The sequence below is a fragment of the Phalangium opilio genome, unplaced genomic scaffold (genome assembly GCF_054372755.1).
Source record: "Phalangium opilio isolate 3A_F unplaced genomic scaffold, DU_Popi_V2 ptg000031l_1, whole genome shotgun sequence".
In the NCBI taxonomy this organism is placed as follows: Eukaryota; Metazoa; Arthropoda; class Arachnida; order Opiliones; family Phalangiidae; genus Phalangium; species Phalangium opilio.
The window spans coordinates 8,918,094-8,936,276 of record NW_028324158.1 but is presented as its reverse complement, the minus strand read 5'-3'; the positions used below and the strand labels follow the sequence as shown (position 1 = coordinate 8,936,276).

The 18,183-nt window shown below is 39.0% G+C and overlaps 1 protein-coding gene and 1 long non-coding RNA gene across 3 annotated transcripts in view; one reads left to right on the top strand and one right to left on the bottom strand.

The window, feature by feature from the left end:
- Ten-m (teneurin transmembrane protein Ten-m) overlaps nucleotides 1–18,183 on the bottom strand; it is a 415,273-nt gene that overhangs the window by 87,697 nt on the left and 309,393 nt on the right. The gene's annotated exons all lie outside the window — the stretch shown is intronic.
- On the top strand, nucleotides 7,350–8,324 carry LOC149690429 (uncharacterized). The gene is made up of 3 exons (XR_016383734.1): nucleotides 7,350–7,551; nucleotides 7,849–8,048; nucleotides 8,136–8,324. It is a non-coding gene; the product is annotated as an uncharacterized LOC149690429 (long non-coding RNA).

Sequence of the window (18,183 nt, the reverse complement as noted above, 5' to 3'; positions counted from 1 at the left end):
ACTATTGTAGTTGCATTTAAAAACACCAAATTGACCACAAATACCGGGTGTTGCAAAAAAGGACCGAAGTACAGGGTTATTTTGAGTCAAAAATGTAATTTCTATGACATTTTGAAACAAGTTATCATTAAAGTGTTGTTTTATGGACAACCCCTTAAATCTAATCAAGAAATTGAAAGATGCTAATAAATTAAGCGGGGTCATCCATAAAACAATCCAATCATATCATATCATATCATAACTCGTTAACGAAGTCCCCGAGTGCAAAATATCATATTAATTACATTTTCAACTCAAAATCACCCTGTACTTCATTCAGCCCTACCACCCTGTACAAATCTCCTCAGAAATCTTTCAAACATTGTTTAAATACCAAAGTGAGCTTAGAGTTATGGAGGTTAAAAGAGGACAGCAAATATCTAGCCTAGAAGCGTCCGTCACAACCCGGGGTGGGTTGCTGCTGGGACTTCAAGACTCGTCAAAGGACCCATCCTCATATCCCCATATCCTCAAATACCCCAGGCCAGAGTATTTTATAAGAAGGGATATGTATTGTATACCCCTCTGTAAAATAAAAATAAAAAAATACAGGGGGAAGCCGAGAAGACGTTCATATAGATGGCGTTCCATATGTATATGTAAACAGTACAGGGAATGGGGGAGAGGGGGCATGACACAAACGCGCATGACTGTGAATCTGTTGTCCCGTTATTATTCAATCAATCGAGACCAGCGGCGTTAGAAAATTGGAGCCAGTCACGGAAGACGCTTTGACAGGGACCCATAAAACATTTTCTTTTTTTTGGGGTGAAAAGCGAGAAGATTTTGCGAAGGGTTACCCACCCTAACCTCTTTCCTCCTTGAACTTGGAGGGACGCAAGAAATCACTCACGAAAGAAAGAAAGACAACAAAGACTACCTACTACTACCAACCACCATCCTAGCCTACCTCTAAAAGTCTAGGACCGACCGATCTTCAAGTATTTTTCAAGATTAAAAGATACCGAGTGATGTAGGCAGGGTACGTCAGTTTTAAATATGGGTTAAATATCACCGTCTCCGGCCCTTAGCTTCGGTAGGGATAAAACGTAATATTTAGAATCCTACTCTCTCATCTCCTCGTGCAGGCAAATAGTTTGAAATTTTTTGTCCTGATTTTTTTCAGGCGTTTTTCATAAATAATTCATGAAAGAAATTCATCAAGTTGACGCGCTGGCCCCTACCCTACCCCCCTTTAGTTTAACTGCATGATCTACCTTCTAAAGTGTATTTCGTAATAGATTTCATTCCTTCCTAGACTTGCATGAATGGTTGTATCACGTCTACGTCTACGTCTACACCCAATGCATTTAATTTTCCAAATATTTCACTCTGATTAGCAATATTTTTAACCTAAAATTAATTATATTGAGAAATGTTTTGGTTTAATAACAAGAAAAACTATAGGCCTTTGTCTGCCTCTTAACAACGCTTATGTCAGCGTTGGAGCCCAATGCTAGGACCCCTTTCATTGGTTAATGACGTATTTGCAATGCTAAGCCTAACCAATCTCAAACAATAAACTAATACTTGTTCTATTTGCAATATTTGCAATATTTTTAACTCAATATTAATTATATTGAGAAATGTTTTGGTTTAATAACAAGTAAAACTAGGCATTTGTCTGCCTCTTAATAACGCTTACGTCAGCGATGGTAGGGTTCGGGCCCAGGGCTAGGGCCCCTTTCATTGCTTAATGACGTATTTGCAATGCTAAGCCCACCCAATCTCAAAACAATTAATTAATACTTGTTTTTTTTAAATTATGGTTTATCAAATAAGACCTCAGTGAAAAACTAAATCCGGCATGTCTTCAAAATCTCCAGGGGCATGATGGGTACCCCCTAAAGGAATTGAAACTAATTATAGACCTAGAATTCAATTAAAACTATAAGAAAGTACTAGACTACTGTTTAAGGCGTCCCCAACCCAAGGAACGAGCTTTAGAAATTAGAATTTCACGACACCGCTGTTTAATTTTTGGTACCCACGGTTACTCCTCGGAATGAATTTATTTCTTAGGAAGACATCGTTTCTTGAAATGTTCAAAACGTTAATTGTAGTTCCGGTTACTTTTAGTTTTTGGTATTAAGGCGGGGCACATTTTTCTGTTAATTAAGACACGGTGGTTGTTAGCGAAGTTGCTCGTTACCGGGGTTCAAAACCGAAGAGGCGGAATTTTTGGCTAGCTCATTTTCTGACAAACGTGAGAGGACAATTAGAAGCTGCATGCACCAGAATATAATCGTTCACAATCCTTTTGCCAGCCTTTTTTTCTTTCTTTAGGAACTCTGTTTAGTGACCCGCGGTACCAGAGTTGTTATTGAACCGAAAATTTCTATTTTAACTTTAGTTTTATATTACTTGTAACATAAGTTTATAAGATATGTTCCATCCATAAGTATGACACTACATAAACTTCGTAATGCTATAAAGACTTACAGCTGGAGCTAGTAAGTAAGAACGACAAGCGAGAATTGAAGTCCTACACTCGGTGGTTAATTTTGCAGGACTTCCATATTCCTATTTAGTTTGTACTAAGCCTTTGACAGCTCCTCACCAGGCGTCGCTTTACCTCGAATCTATAACCTACTTCAATCACTTCATGATAAGCTCTAGTTTGTAACCAGAGACAAACTTATGGGACACATCTTATAAACTTATGCTTTTAATTAACCTAAACTTAATGAATATTTGAACTAAGATTTAATTTAACGTATTTGCGATGAAAGGTCTTGAGAATTTTGAGTGCGGTTGTTATGGCAATAAAGAAATTAATTGCTTTATTAATTAACAATGAACTTTTCCATATTGACATTTAATTATTTTACTTTTGTCTTCCATTATTTAATTTATTGATTTAATTCTTATTCTTACCTTAAAACTATACTGAAATCAATACTGACTGACACCAAATTCGAATCATTCAGAGTGCATGCATAATGTATTTAATCTTAGGTTAAATATTTATAACATTTGAACTTAAACTACTTCAATTGTCATAGAGATTGGTCTAGAACCTGCACTGAACATCAAACCCCAAGGATAAGCTACGACCCAGGAATCAAAATCTAACTACAGAAAGAAATTGTTTTTACTCAAAAGAAATTTCTCAAAATAAGCTTGGTAACTTCTTTTTCCCAACTTCCTGGGTTTCCATTCCAGCAGCCCAATTTATATTCAAAACCCCAATATAACTCTTAAGTTACGTTATCCTTTTCCCATATTGGAATTTTTAAATAATAGCCCCATCTAGTTGAAAATATTGATCATGGAAGAATTACTTTCCATTTTATTTTATTTTTTTCATCCTCCTTTCCATGCAGGAAATATTGTTAGAGAAAAAAGGTTACGTTGCCGTTATCCATGCGTAACGGTTGACTTTAATATTGAAGACGAGAGGGGGGTCATGCACATTCTCATAATTCTCATCATAAGATATGTTCCATAAGTTTGTCACTGGTTACAAACTGTATGGGGCTTGTCATGAAGTGAATGAGGTAGGTCATAGATTCAAGGTAAAGCGACGCCTGGTGAGCTTGGCGCTGTCAAAGGCTTAGTAATCCAGACTAAATAGGACCTAGATGGAACTGGAAGTCCTGCAAATTAACCACCGAGTGTAGGACTTCAATTCTCTCTTGTCGTTCTCGAACTAGCTTGTCATGAAGTGACGTAGGTCATAGATTCGAGGTAAAGCGATGCCTGGTGAGGAGTTGTCAAAGGCTTAGTAATGCAGACTTAATAGAAAGATGGAAGTCCTGCAAAATAAAGCGCTTGTCGTTCTCTCTCGAACTAGCTCGAGCTGTAAGTCTCTAGCGTTACGAAGTATAGGTAGCGTCATACTTATGGATGGAACATATCTTATAAACTTATGTTCTCATTGAAGGCCTAGGATCGCGAGCGCGCGCTCTCGGATATACCTAACCCTAACCCTAAACTCTATCGATTTTTAACGTAATATCAGAAGTTTTTTACGAACGCGTTATTATTCATTCGTAGCTAGCTCTTCCTTGTTGGGCAGTTGCCCACCCTTATGAACCGATCCTTAGCTTCAACGGTACCGGAAGTACATAATTTAAAGTACTTAAACCACGTATCTCGTAATGTTCCAATAAGAAGAAATGTGACTTTGTGTCACAAGTCATCTTAGCTTTTGATTTCTCCAGTGAAGTCACTTCGAAAAATGGACTGTATAGACGTAAAAAAGGTGGTAGGCAACACTCAGGATTGGGACATACAAGGGGGTGCTACATTGCCCTCCGTCTCTGCGCATGCACTCTCATGATACAAAATGACTACAGCGCAGGCGCCAAAAAGCGAGATGGAAGGCAGCGATTTACTGTCGTGTCTTTCCCTCTCAACTCACGACGGTTGGTGTTGGTCACGTGGTAACGTCAACAATGGAACCTGATACAACTTTAATTTATGGACTTTTGCTAGCTACCATAACCGTTCTTTCGATCGCTTCAAGACAAGGCAAGGGCTGACCCGGTCATCTCCTCGAGTTCATATTTTCAACCTGACTTTGCAACGCGTATAAAGCTAAACCCGCCTGCGTTTAAAACCATTCTCATCGAAGCATTCTCCGTTTGAAAATTATGTATCTGGCCATATTGAAAGTCTCTCCAAGTCCTTATTTTTTTTTAGTAGAGTTCATCCCATTTTAGTGTTCAATTCTAGATTACGCGATTCCCCTAGAATATTATACGGAAGTTTGTACATGTACCTATTTGACAAAAATGGCATTCTCGGTATGAAACCGAAACTGCATGGTATTTTTACCGTCATAGAAGCTTCCTACCGTCCGAGAAAGAAATATATCGAATTCTTTTCTCTATACATTTCTGCTACAACCTGTATAATATGTCGGATGTAACCTCCAAGTATAGGTCCTCATATTGGGTTTTAGTAAAAAAAGGGCCCGTATTTGAGGATATGATAAACCTCGAACTATATACATTGTATATAAAAGTGAAGGGTATAAGGTATATATTGATATAAAAACTAATAAAAATACACATTTTCTTACGCTACTTTCGCGATGTCCACATTTTCGGCCATATATTGGCATACACAGAAATATTTCGCTAGAATATATTCTTGATATATTATAACGGTTTGATAAGATATTACTCGGTATCTTGCCCTTTATTTTTTTTTAGTATACACATTTTACAGACTGGGAGGATTGATACCATTTACAACAGGAGGCGCAGACTACAGTTAATGCAGTATTTTATCCGCCAAGTAGCTTGGTATCCTGGTGTAAATGGTATCAATACTCCTTGTCTGAAAATTATATATTGATACACATATTTTTCGATATTGGATAAGGTTATAGATTAACGTGTACTATACAGTTTTTCATTTTATAACTTAAAAAATATGTCTAACTCATGAAAACGAACCTATTACGATGAAGGTAACTTTGTAATAATTTTTGGTTTCAAAGGTTTGAAGTGTGAAAATTTAATTTAAATTACGTTTTATATTATTAAACGAGTTGTAAGCTGTTAAATTTCAAGGGACCTGTTTCTCACAGCAATCGCTCTACTGGGAATTAGTGAAGAAGTGATTACACCCTTGTCAAATTCAAGCAGTGAGGTTTTGTTCTAACGAGCAGATTCATGGAGTTCCCAACTTCAAAATGGCCGAGTAAACAACACGACTACAAAAGCCAACTATTCGGCAACCTAAACAGTCCCAAAGGTATCCCTATAGACTTATTATTGGTCCTAGTTTATATCCTTAGCTATTTAAGCCTTGGCTCACTGTATTTTCGATAGACCATTCTTGGGGGCCCCCTCTTAGGGTTTTAAAAAGGAAGATGGGTTTCAAAAGAAGTAAAAGAAAATTGAAGATATCGTTCAAGCTCTCTCTCTCTCTCTCTCTCCCGTCGCGAGAATTGATCGCCTTAATACCTTAGGCTCAAGGATATATTGACGCGTCTAGACCCCATTCAAAGTCGACATCGCCAAAAACGATTCCAGGATAGAGCGAGCGAGGACTCTCAATATCAAACCAAAAACAAGTGGCATCCAATGGCGTCGGCGACGACGAATTCGGGATAAAAAAGGGGTGGCCCCTAGCTCCATAAACTGCCTATTTCCGGGAGACAAGAAAACAAGGAAATGGTGGCGGCGAGCTATTTAAGAGTTTACTGCACCGTGCTAAAAGTAAAACCATTGGTAAAAAGTAGAGTCATCCTTATCTTTGGAGTGAAACTGTGGTAAGTTTAACATTTTGATTTTCCAGGTTTGGCACTCATCTGGTTGTTTTCTCTACTATAGTTTTTACAACTTAGATTATTTCACTTCATATCATTGTACAGTCCGGTAGTGGTGTCCTGATCAGTGCCGGATCAACACCCTAGGCTTTCGAGGGCCCACTGCGATATGACCGCTGATAGCTTAAGGTTGACCATCGCAGGCCCCTCGAGCCCAGGGACCCCTAGCCACGTGCCTACAGTGCCTAGTGGATAATCCGGCACTGGTCGTGATTTTGACCCAACAATCGTGATAGCAACTAACTCTTTCAATTAGCATTTCTTTTGTTATGGAAGTGATCTACAAATGATCAGCCTTAATTCACTGTCTAGTAGTTTTGTAACCACCGACAACTGAGGAACCATATTCAGTCAATGATTTCTCCCTCACCTATCTACAACATTTTGCCTCCAAAACACTGTCGGTATTTACAACTTCATATCCTTTTTCTAGAAACCCATCAGACAACGGTGTCGGTTCGTATCCGTCTCTTAAAAAACGACCAAATGCATTTTGAAGTTTCAAACTAGAGCTCGCAACGCGGAGATCTTCAAAAGCATCCCTTCTCCCTCTCTCTCTCATCCCATATACATTCACCAAGGCTTAGATATAACCCTCCAAATTCAAAAGAAGCGACGGGCTATATAGCTTTAAACCATTAGGAGTTCGCGCCGCTTGAAAACTGCGCAACCCATTAAAGAGTCTGCTACAGTATTCACGAGGAAATGCTGGAGAAACGAAAAACTCAAAGCAGTCCTTCCCCCTTCCCGCCCGTCCGTTCCTGAACGGTCCCTGACTGCACTGTCCTCTTACACTCCCTCCTATACCTACGTCTCGAAGCGGACACACTGATTGAGGCTATTCAATAGCAATCTACCAGTTCTACGAGACGAGTAGACGAAAGGAGAAGATAGTCAGTCTTCACGTATTGCAAAGGTTTTAAATCGAAGAAGACTCGGTTATGTAAAATGGAAAGCCATCGCGTCAACTTAAGTTTGACACGATCCCGGTATAACATCGAGTGACACTTAGGTTCTAGGCGTACTTTGGGTTTAAATTGACTATTGTGTGGGCTGCAGACGCAAAAAATCCTGCACGGGGATAGAACATGAATCATTAATTCGGTCTATAACAAGAGTGGAAGACGCTCATGCAGGACGGAGGTATACCGTGCCAGTAGAAAGCTCGGAAAGGCGAATTACTTCCCCTAACTTTCGCCGGACCAGTTCCGATTTTGGCCCACGAAGTTAGTTCGCATTATGTTAAAGAGAAAATTGATCAATTTCACAGTTTCTCTTGAAATATGATTGCTATACTTTACTCAATTTCTGGAATTTTCCCAATTTTTACCAAATTCGAAGAAATATTGGAAAATAGCTTCTAGACTTGGCATTCTTTTTATTTGTGAACTTATTTTGATTTTCGTTAGGCTTAAGTGCCTAGCTCAATTTTGCCAAGGCTTAAAATTTTATACCTTTTAGACTATGCCAAAGAGCTTAAACTACGTAATTTGATCTAATTTTGGCCTAAATAATTGAAAAAGAGCAGATACGAACTGAGCCCATCTTCCGGACTCAAGAGGAAGTTAGGGGAAAAAGAAAAGCTTCATGGGCATGAAAGAAAAAGGAGCTAAGCCTTGGCGAAGCAGTCATACATGATGGGGGTTGTCCTACTCCATTAACCTGATAGCTGCTGAAGATAGGGCGCGGTATAATTTCAACAGTAATATCCCTAGTAGCTAAGGTAAAAGAAGTCAAGTCAGTTAACTTCCATCCTCACTTGGAAGTTAACTTGAGGGTGAAAACGCTATAGAATTGATGGTTCTTCTAGCTTCGCCCCACCATTCGCCCACCCTGCTAGCTACAACACGCCAAGAATCACCCGACATGGGGAAATAGTTCGTTTTCCTATCAAGTGAAGGCCATGGCGCGCGTAAAAGAGAAACTAAAAGTGCTGTACAAGACTTCCAGAGGTTGGACATTTGCTTATATTTCCGGGGTCCTGAGATATAGAACACAACTGGCCTTCAAAAGTGTATTGAAATATGGAAGGAGCAACTTTCTGTCATGGCGAAATTGACAAAGGCCTAATGTATTGACATTAAGCCTAATTCTGCAGTTGATAAAAATTAACCATATAGTTGTACTGTTAAAATCCCACAGTTCATTTTAAGCCTAGGTCTGCATCAATCAATGTTGTTAAAGAAAAGCTTGACTTTCTTGGTATTTCTCCAAGTGTCCAATCCCTCGTTTCATGTAGAGGGTGGGCATTGGGAGGCAGAGCCGGTGATGGGGATGAAGTAAATCAAAGGGAAAAAAGGAATTGACTTCATGATATAGCGCCAGTAGATGTGGAAGGAACCAGAGAAGTTTGATATCTTCCGTGAACCTTTCTCTTCTAGATGAGTCTTAGACTCGCGTACTTGCCTCTTCGCAATCCCAATCCCGACTCTTGAATCTTTTAGAGTTCTTAGAGCAAGTAATACCATGGGTAACAGGGGTTACAAGCCGTAACGTGAGAATAAGACATATCCGGGCGAGGTTATATGGCTTTTTTTGATGCGTCTACACTCGGGTCGAGACTTTGTAGGGTCTACCTACCATATTAAGGGTATATAGGCCTTGGTCCTTACAGTATATATGGTTTACCAAGAGTTCTCAAAGACTGACCAGGATCTCAGACGATTTTCAAGGTTAAGATTGATCAATAACATTCTGGTGTTACGACCACCAACATACCACCCAAACTCCAGTATGTCTAATAAAACTGGGCGCAAACTTTTTCAATGATTGCTTAACTCATTAAAGAACAACAAAAGGTGCATGCAGCGTTATTAATGAATGAATGAATGAATGAATGAATGAATGTTTTATTGACCTTTTGAAAACAATCCCTTTTAAATCAGGGAGGAACTAGTATTTGATAATATTGATTCACTGTAAAACATTAATATGTGAAGGGTAAAACAATTTACAGGGGCTACGGAAATTAGCATTACTAAATTCAGCCTGTAGATATCTTTCTCCACAGAGCACCAGTGTTTGAAGGAAAAGCTTCTTAATAAATGAGTGGATTGTCAATTGCCCCTTCACATATTTCTTTAATATCTTAAAATTAAAATTGAAAAACCTTAATTTCGTCACAAACCAAAGGTGCTGAAAGACTTAGATTTAGTTACTTAACATTTTTCCAATTTTTTCCTGAAGAAAAATCGGAAATTCTTCTGTAGAATCTCTTTAAGAACGTTTTTTACGAAGGAATTTGAATAATTCTAAAAGTTAAGTCAAAGGAGAAGAATAAGGGAGGTTTTTTCGGTGGGCAGATGCTTTTTTTTGTTCTTGTTGTTATGCAAAAATATAAACCTCTAATCTTTCTTCAACATCTTTTATTTACCAGCGTAGGCAGCCTAAGACCGCTTTGTCAATGACGCCTCGCTCCTCGAAAGTGTCAAAGACGTCGGAGGAAAACGCGCGGAAGTGTAGAACTGATCTTCATCCTTGATAATGTACCCTACTGCAATCTTAAGATTCCTTAGCCACCCACCCAGGATTTTCTCATCGTAAGTGCATGGGAATAGGATAGGGAACTTTTCTCCTATTCTTTCTTGACAGTATGAGATTGTCGCGAGATTTTTGTCTCGCGGCGCATGAATTAAGGAAGTCTTTCAAGGTGCGCAGACAGATCTACTGCAGCGCGCGCGTGTTAAATACCGCGTGTTTGACTTAATCACGGGCGTAAATTGCATCGCGTGAATAGCCGGATTAAATTACACGCAAGTTACATAAATTACGTCTCTGAAAAGAGGGTGTCCATGCACGATCTTGATTGTGATAATCAATGTTATGTAATGTTACTTATATGGAAAGAAACCGCGTCAGGGTGCAGCAGTCGGGTGTCGAAAATTACAGAAATACGTGACGCAATGCGCTAAAAGATGGCACTAACTACCCCCACCTAAACCTGAACCTGAACCAAGTATTAACAAAACATAACATTACCTGAACTATCACACCATAAACAAAATAGGGGTCAGATTGCTGACTTAACCCCACATATGAACGACCCCAAATATGGTTCGGAAGAAATTTTATATTGAAAATCCTTGACTTTCCTAGCTTATCCCTGGCCAAATTTTGTCAATATCCATGACCATTTTAAGGTGTTCATCATAGCCCACTTCATAATTACACCTGCAGGCGCATTTTCAGCATTGCTCAAAGCATTGCCGCCTCTATTGTATAAAATAGAGGCGGCAATGCTCAAAACAATCATGGTTTGATGATACGAAATCCCTAACTTATCCCCGACCTTTTCCCACATTTTTCAAATACCTGACTAATCCAGGATCCTTATACGAACCCTGATGAAGAAATTACGTAAAAAAGTCAAGACTTTCCTGAAGTGCAATACCATTTGCACACAACCTTTAGCGTGTTAATTCTAAAACCAATTCAAATTTCAAGAAAGGTTAATGGCCATTGCGATTGAAAATGAAAGAAAGTGACACCGAAGTAAAACGCATCTCAATTCCCAACGCGATAACAACATACATACATATATTAGAAAGGCGATAGCTTAAAACAATGTATCTTCTAATTTCCGCTCAATTCGCAGTTCGAGAAAACTACTTAAGAAAAATCCGACAGAAGAACAAAAAAGGTGGTTTTTCGGAAAAATCATAATTAAACTCGGGCGAAATCTTTAAAGTAAAGGATGGTGAAGGGAATTTGCTCATTGACTTTTAAACAGGAAAAAAGATTAAAAAGCTTTTTAAGAAAAGAGCTGAGAAATTGTCTGGAGACCCCAATCGACTTCTTAAATTCGGAGACCCTAATTAAAAGAGTATTATTTTTTCTCTCTCTCTTACCCTTCACCTCCCTCTCTCTCTTTTTCTCTCTTGATATAGTTAAAGGTACGAGGGGGTGGTAAAAAGGAAAATTAATTTTTTTTGCATCCACGCGTCCCTGACAATGAATAGCCCCTCGATAATAATAGCGAGGCAGAGATCCCCCCCCTCCCTTTTATATTTTAAAAGTGATTAGAACCCCTCCTGACTAATGGATTTTTGCAACGAAGGTGTTGAATTTATTTCTCCGTAGCTTCATGGTTACTGTCTTAAAGGATGATTGAAATCTAAACTGAAAATTCAGCTTGTGGTCACTGAAATATTGGCTTTCGCGGAATTTTTAGCCCTAACTGTTAACTTGATCTAATTTCTCAAAGTTATTACGCCTAATTTTTAGGGTTATTTTGTTTAAATTTATTCAAAGTGTTAAGCCTAACTGTGATTGCCAATTTAAATTTCTCAAAGTTGTTAAGCCTAAAGTTCTATCGTATTCTATTCAGTCGTTAAGCCTAATTATGCAGTTAATTTCGTACAGACTATATTAGGCCTAATTATACATTAATGTTTTCATAGAGAATGCTAAGCCTATTTCTACAGTCAAATTTCCCAGAAGTTCCAGTTCAGACAATTTAAAACCTAATTCTAAAATAAGTTTCATTTTAAGTCCAATTCCGGTGCTATTAAGCCTAACTCCGACATTCCTTCAGCTTTTCTCAGTGACTTCGGAGAACAATTTATCGATTATCGCCTAGAGACAAGTTCTTTTTCAGCCTCCCTTTAAAAGAAAGATGAAACTCGTCTGCTAACATGTTGAACATAGTTGGGGGCATTGTCAAGGTCAAAAGATTAGTAGTCTTAAGGACAACTAGGGTACGTTAGGGCCCTTTTTATTACACTTTGATTTCATTAATCACATTGAAAAGGCGAGTAAGGGGGTTGGGTTGAACGAGAAAGTAATATTTTCCTTAGTTTACGACACTGTGGTGTTAGGTTACACTTGGGGCAGCCATGATTCTAGCACCCATGGGCCATGGAATACGAATTACCATTATTAATATTTTTACGCGCATAATTTTACAATCGAAATTTCCACTTAACTTCAACATACTATGGTATATCATAGCCCTATAACGCCAGCGTAAGTTCAGGTGGAAAAGAATTCTGTAGGTGCAAGTTTACTTTATAAAAGGTATAGGGCGTCTCCTGGTGGGGGAGTTTACGGAAATTAAAATCATAGCTTATTATGATCTCTACCTCTACCTATAACTTGACCTAAAAAAAGGAAATAAAATCACACTAGACCATGCATCTATTGAGCTCCGGTTTAAAGACGAAAAAACCTTATTAAATAATAGATGGCGCACAAGTCTATTTTCTTTTGTATCGCATCTAGAGTGCCAATACTCTAGGCCCTCAAGGGTAGACCTAAACTTAAAGGAGTATGATAGGTTTATTGCATAACAAAAGTTGACCAAATTGGGTGGAGTTTGTAATGCCATTATGAAAGGACACGATTTATTGGTTTGCTAATATTTTGCTTACTTATATTGAATTATAATTTTATAAAGAAGTCACGACGTGTAAATGTTACCTTATCCATAATGGATTTAAAAATAAAAAAAAGAAAAGATTTTCGCGCATATGGAATGGTAAGTAGTTTGAGATTCACGCCGGTTTTTGTGGTGTGCCTAAACTAGTTAGTTAGCTTTCAAGTCAATTCTTAGTACTAATACACCGTGAAATATTTTAGTCACACATGGCACGCATTTTAATGTAATTATTTTTATGGGAATGTTGATTAATTGTAAACCACTAATTATAATTTAGAAGGTCATTGCTAAGTGCAACTACTCACTGTAGAGACAACTCCAGATGTGAGCTAAGAGACCTTTTGCCACATAAAGCGACACTGTTATAACGTCATCTGCTAGTGTATTAAATAAATTCTATATTCGATTTAATATTAATATGGTTTTTCAAATAGCAAAAATAACTTATTAAGCTTAGTATTTAAACCTTATCATATTCGAAATTTAACACTTGCATCCTTTCAAATATGTATTTTAAGCCTCCATGTTTCCTCAACTAATCTACATCCGTTTCAAATCCAATATTATTTTTAACTTGAACCCTGAAAGCTGCCATATCATGTTTCCCTTCCGTCGAGAGCAATGTCTCTCAAAGGCTATCCCCTATCTTTATCCCAACATTAAATGATGAGTAGGCCTGATTTAATACGATTAGCTAAGTCCGATATATCTTCTACTTGTACACTGATCTCAATCCCAGAAAGAATCCTATAATCTCCCAGACAGCAAGCAGTTTTCGCGTTTCTTCTTTTGTGCCAACTCGGTGCATTTTCTTTCGGTGGCATCCCCCACTGCACCCTCTCATCGCGGGACCCACCATGACCCGTCCCCCAAGATGGTATGGGACTTCTCTAAATCATTGGTGAAAGATGAATTACTTTGGCGTGTACCTACTGTGTAAATAACGAGCCGGAAAATCCAACTGGCCTCTCTTACAAGTCTCCCATACCACATAACAAATAGTATTTCATAGGGACCCAGGTTGAAGTCGCAAAACAGCGTCAGACGACACTCGGTTATACAGGGTGTACCATAAATAAGTTAATTGGTAGGACCGAAGAAGAATTTTTCAGTCCACTTTTGGCCTATTGGTTCAACCAGGGATAGATTTAATTTTAGAAGTAGGAATGGAGAACGGTTAGTATTTATTTCAGTCCGACTCATAGCCCAGTAAAGAGCCCCTCCCTTCAACACGTAACGAAAAGTTTATATTATCTTATTGGCTCACTTAAACTACGTTTTGATGACGTCGCTGACGGGCACGGCTGCTCTGACTCGCCTATTCTTTCATGCCCCTCCGTCCCGTGGAAGGGGGTCTGGGACTTTGACGCGCGCTCAGATTACTCTGTTCTCCATTCCTACTTCTAAAATTAAATCTATCCTTGGTTCAACACAACACTCCAATCATAAAAGCATGTACAGTGGTCCTACCCATTTTTTAAACACCCTGTATTAAACAGCGGAATGTCCTGCTGCAGTATTTTTGGTCTAATCTTTGCCTTGGTGTGTCCTTTTTTTAAGTTCATGGGGATTTTCCAAGTAACACAAATACCAGCTCAAGAAATAAAAAAATAGAGAGGCTTATCCGATTGCAAGTCGCGTTGTTTCTTTGGATCAAGATTTTGGTGGACAATCTTACGAAAAAGAGAAGAAAAACTGCAACGAAAACATACTTTTTGCAACTTCTAGGGATTTTTCTATACCAATATTGTGTCTGTGACACATCTATCATGACCTCGTTTCTGATCCCTCTTAGCCCTACCCCTGCCTCTGTATTGATCAACTTTCTTCTCATGGATAGCAATGCGTGGTAACCAAAAATTTCCGTTAACAAGCTGCATGGTCTTAAAACCCAAAACACACGTTACTATGATCCTTATAGTTCTTCTATGACCAGGATTTTCAAAGTAAGGAAAGAATGATAATGGTCTTCAATAAGTTAAATCACAAGTACGCCAATATTTTCTTGACCTTAAACCTTGCCTTTGAGGTCAGGATGACCTAAACTAGACTAACCCCATAAATACGAACTCTTTCATCACGTTTATGAAGCACGTTTCAGTAATTTGCTGAGTTACATATGAAGGCCCGATAGACGGTGACGTCACTGTTCACACCAAGTGACACGCTGAAAGGAACCGGGTACTTTCTTGGGGGGTAAGTACTTTCAGTGCATCAAAACACCATAACCATTTAGAGGCCCCTAATCACCTCTGTAGCATATTGCGAATATTGAATTCATCCCAACTTCCCAAGTAGCATGGGTACTTTTTTTGTCCCGCTTCTAGCTGAGATTCAATCGAAATCCGCACCCCAATGTCGGATTATCCTCATCTTTCAGCCATCAAACTGCTCACGGACCCCTTTGACGTCCGATGTATGTTACCTCACGTTATCGATTAGATTTCCTAACCCTTTTAATATGTATTATACGAATTTGTATTCACAGCCATGGTTATTTAATATATCAGCTATACCATAAAGGGAGGACCCAACGGATATCAAGGACCTGAGAGAATCGGAGGACAAGAAGAAGCAGGAAAAAAAGTAGTTGGAGTATAGTTTAGTTGATGTAGATTTAATCCCTCATTCCATCTAGCAAAATGAACGTTGGGAGAAATTGAGAGCTGCATGGGTTAATAGATATTGTAAATATGAGTGGTAAGGCTTAACGGAAATTTCTCAAGAGTAGGTCGCATATCTAAAATATGTTCCATGAGTATGACACTACCAATTCTTCGTAATGCTAGAGCCAAGTGTGAGCTAGTTCGAGAACGATAAGAGAGAATTGCAGACTACACTCTGTTAATTTTGCAGTCCATATTCCTATTTAGTCTGTATTAGCTAAGCCTTTGACAGCGCCTCACCAGGCGTCGCTTTAATTCGAATCTATGACCCAAGCCTCTTTATAAAAACTTAAATGATACATATTAGAACTACACATATTTCTAATGTCTATTTCCAAGCCAAGCTAGACCTCCTGCGAAACTTTTTTGTTGGAAACTGTGTAGATATTTTTGCTACCTCTCTCTCTCTCACTCGTTCGTTCTCTCCTCGACTTAACTGAGAGCGATCAATGAACGCTGGGACCAAATAATCCGACAATTGATGGCCGGATTATCAACAAAAAAAAAGAGAGGAGTTCGCGATTTCTCTTTTTCCCTTCGGACCCTGAGGAGATTGGGTCTCCTCCCAATCTATGAAAGCAGAAGAGAATAGGGGAAGTGGGTAGCCGTAGCCTTGAGCCATACAAGTCGTCCAGTGATTCTCACTTACAATGGTCGATTCCCCTACCACCCTTAAAATTTGAATCTGGCCAATCGGCGCGAAGCATAAAATAGTACCAGATTTCATTGCGAACGCCACCATGTAGCGAACTGTGGAACTAACTTGTGTAGTCTGCTTATATTTCTGCTGTGCTTCAGTTTGAGTTAGGGTTACGTCAGGCAACGGGTTAATGCGGATATTGGTTTAATTAAGGACGAAAATTCGGTTATTTAATAAAATGAATGTCGTTAAGAGTACGCAGTGTGATTTAACGTACAAGGAAACTACCCATAAGAAAACTCAGGCTGTGTTGAAAGGAAAAGTAAGATCTACCCAAACCAATCCCAATATTAAAAATCAAACTACAACAACTTGGATACAACTTTATTACTTTTAACTCTTCCCTATCACAGTTTAAAACTTCGGACAAGTTAATTTTTTCCCTGGAACTTAGAAATACCATTGTATTTAAAAATAAAGACATATTTTAAAATAAGTTATGAATTTAGTACTTACCACTCGATTCCAGCCTCTGCCATTCTGCCTGAGTGCCTCACTGCCTCTAGCAGACGCCTCTAGTCAGTTGGAAGGCGTAGGACCGTACTGTCCACAGAATCACGTCACTCGTGTGTTAATGCGCGTAAAAATCCTATCTCTCTTCACCCCCACGGGGAGGGAAATGGCGCGAAAAATCCGTAAACGGGACGCCTCGCGAAGTTGCCCAAGCTACCCACTTCCCCTATTTTCTTCTGATGAAAGGCACAAAAACCAACCAAGAAACCTTAAAAGATGAAGAGAGTTTTGAGGCTGAGAAGTTAAATCCTATGGACCAAGGCCTATTTGTGTTTTGGCTAAAATAGAAGGAGGGACGATTTAGTTTGTCCATTTCACTTGGGAGAATTCTGTACGCATTATACCTTAGCACGGTAAGTCCAGTAGCATTTGGGCCTTCGTGACTCTGCAACTGGATGTTTGGAATGGAATGGAATAGTTTGGTGGTGGCTTTTTTTTGTGCTCGAGGCACCCTCCCCGCAAATCTCTGGATAAATAGACTTTGTCCTCCTGGTGGAGCAGCCCTGACAGATGTATTTTTATGCAACAATACACACCAAGCTCAGATTTGGATCGCGTATTCTAGAGATGACTCAATAAAGAAGTGTCCGTCTTATATGAGGGGAAAGATGGGCCTCTCTCTACCTATTGCATCGTACTGCGGCTTAACTTCGTTTGTTGATTGCGGCGTGGCCAGTTAGAGGAAGGGTTAATCTTTTGGGATTATGCTAAGCGGATACGTCTAGATTCTAGAAACGAATGACGGATGGGTGTTGTCAAAAATGAGTGGATATATAGAGAGATAAACCTCGTTTATAGTCTTTTACTAAAATATTTCTTAATATTGTTGATAAGTTTATCATTTAAACCGCTAAATTAAGAAGTATTTTTCATTACTCCATGATGAAGTACATGAATCGGTTTAATTTTTCTTACATCCAGTAATAGACCATTTCGATGTAACTAAGGGAAAGACACAGGGATAAAACTTTGCCTTCCATCTTGCTTTATGGCGCCTGCGCTGTAGTCTTTTTGTATCATGAGAGTGCATGCGCAGAGACGGACGGCAATGTATCAACCCCCTTGTATGTCCAGATACTGGATGAGGGTTGCCTACCCGCCTTTTTTACACCGAAAAGGTCTATTGAGACTAAAAGTGCCAACAAGATATTTTCACCAAGTTCGCAAAATGTTTTGTGATGTACATTGATACATCGATTGCGTTGGTGAATCAGACGGTGCAAGAGAGGGGTCTATAAACACCGAAGAAAAATGGGTTTTGCACACCCGTGGAAAAATACAGTCCTGGGTGCAGAGAGGTGGGTCCAAACTTTGGTTGGTAAAAGGCGATCGAATAGCGTCGACAAGTCAGCCAGCCTCACGCCCAAGTTAGGAGAATGAAAAATTAGGGTATTATATCGGAGAAGGGAACCCGGCTAGAAATACGGTAACCATCTCATTGAGACAGAGAGGAGACAGGGCGCTAAACAGAACCCTAGATATCATAGCAAGGAGTGAAACAAGGCGAGAAAGGACCATAGTTTTAACTCCAATCTTCAAGCATACTTGGTAAATAGTTTACTAAACAGAACTTTCCTCAGTTACAGCTGCGTTGTCGCAAAAC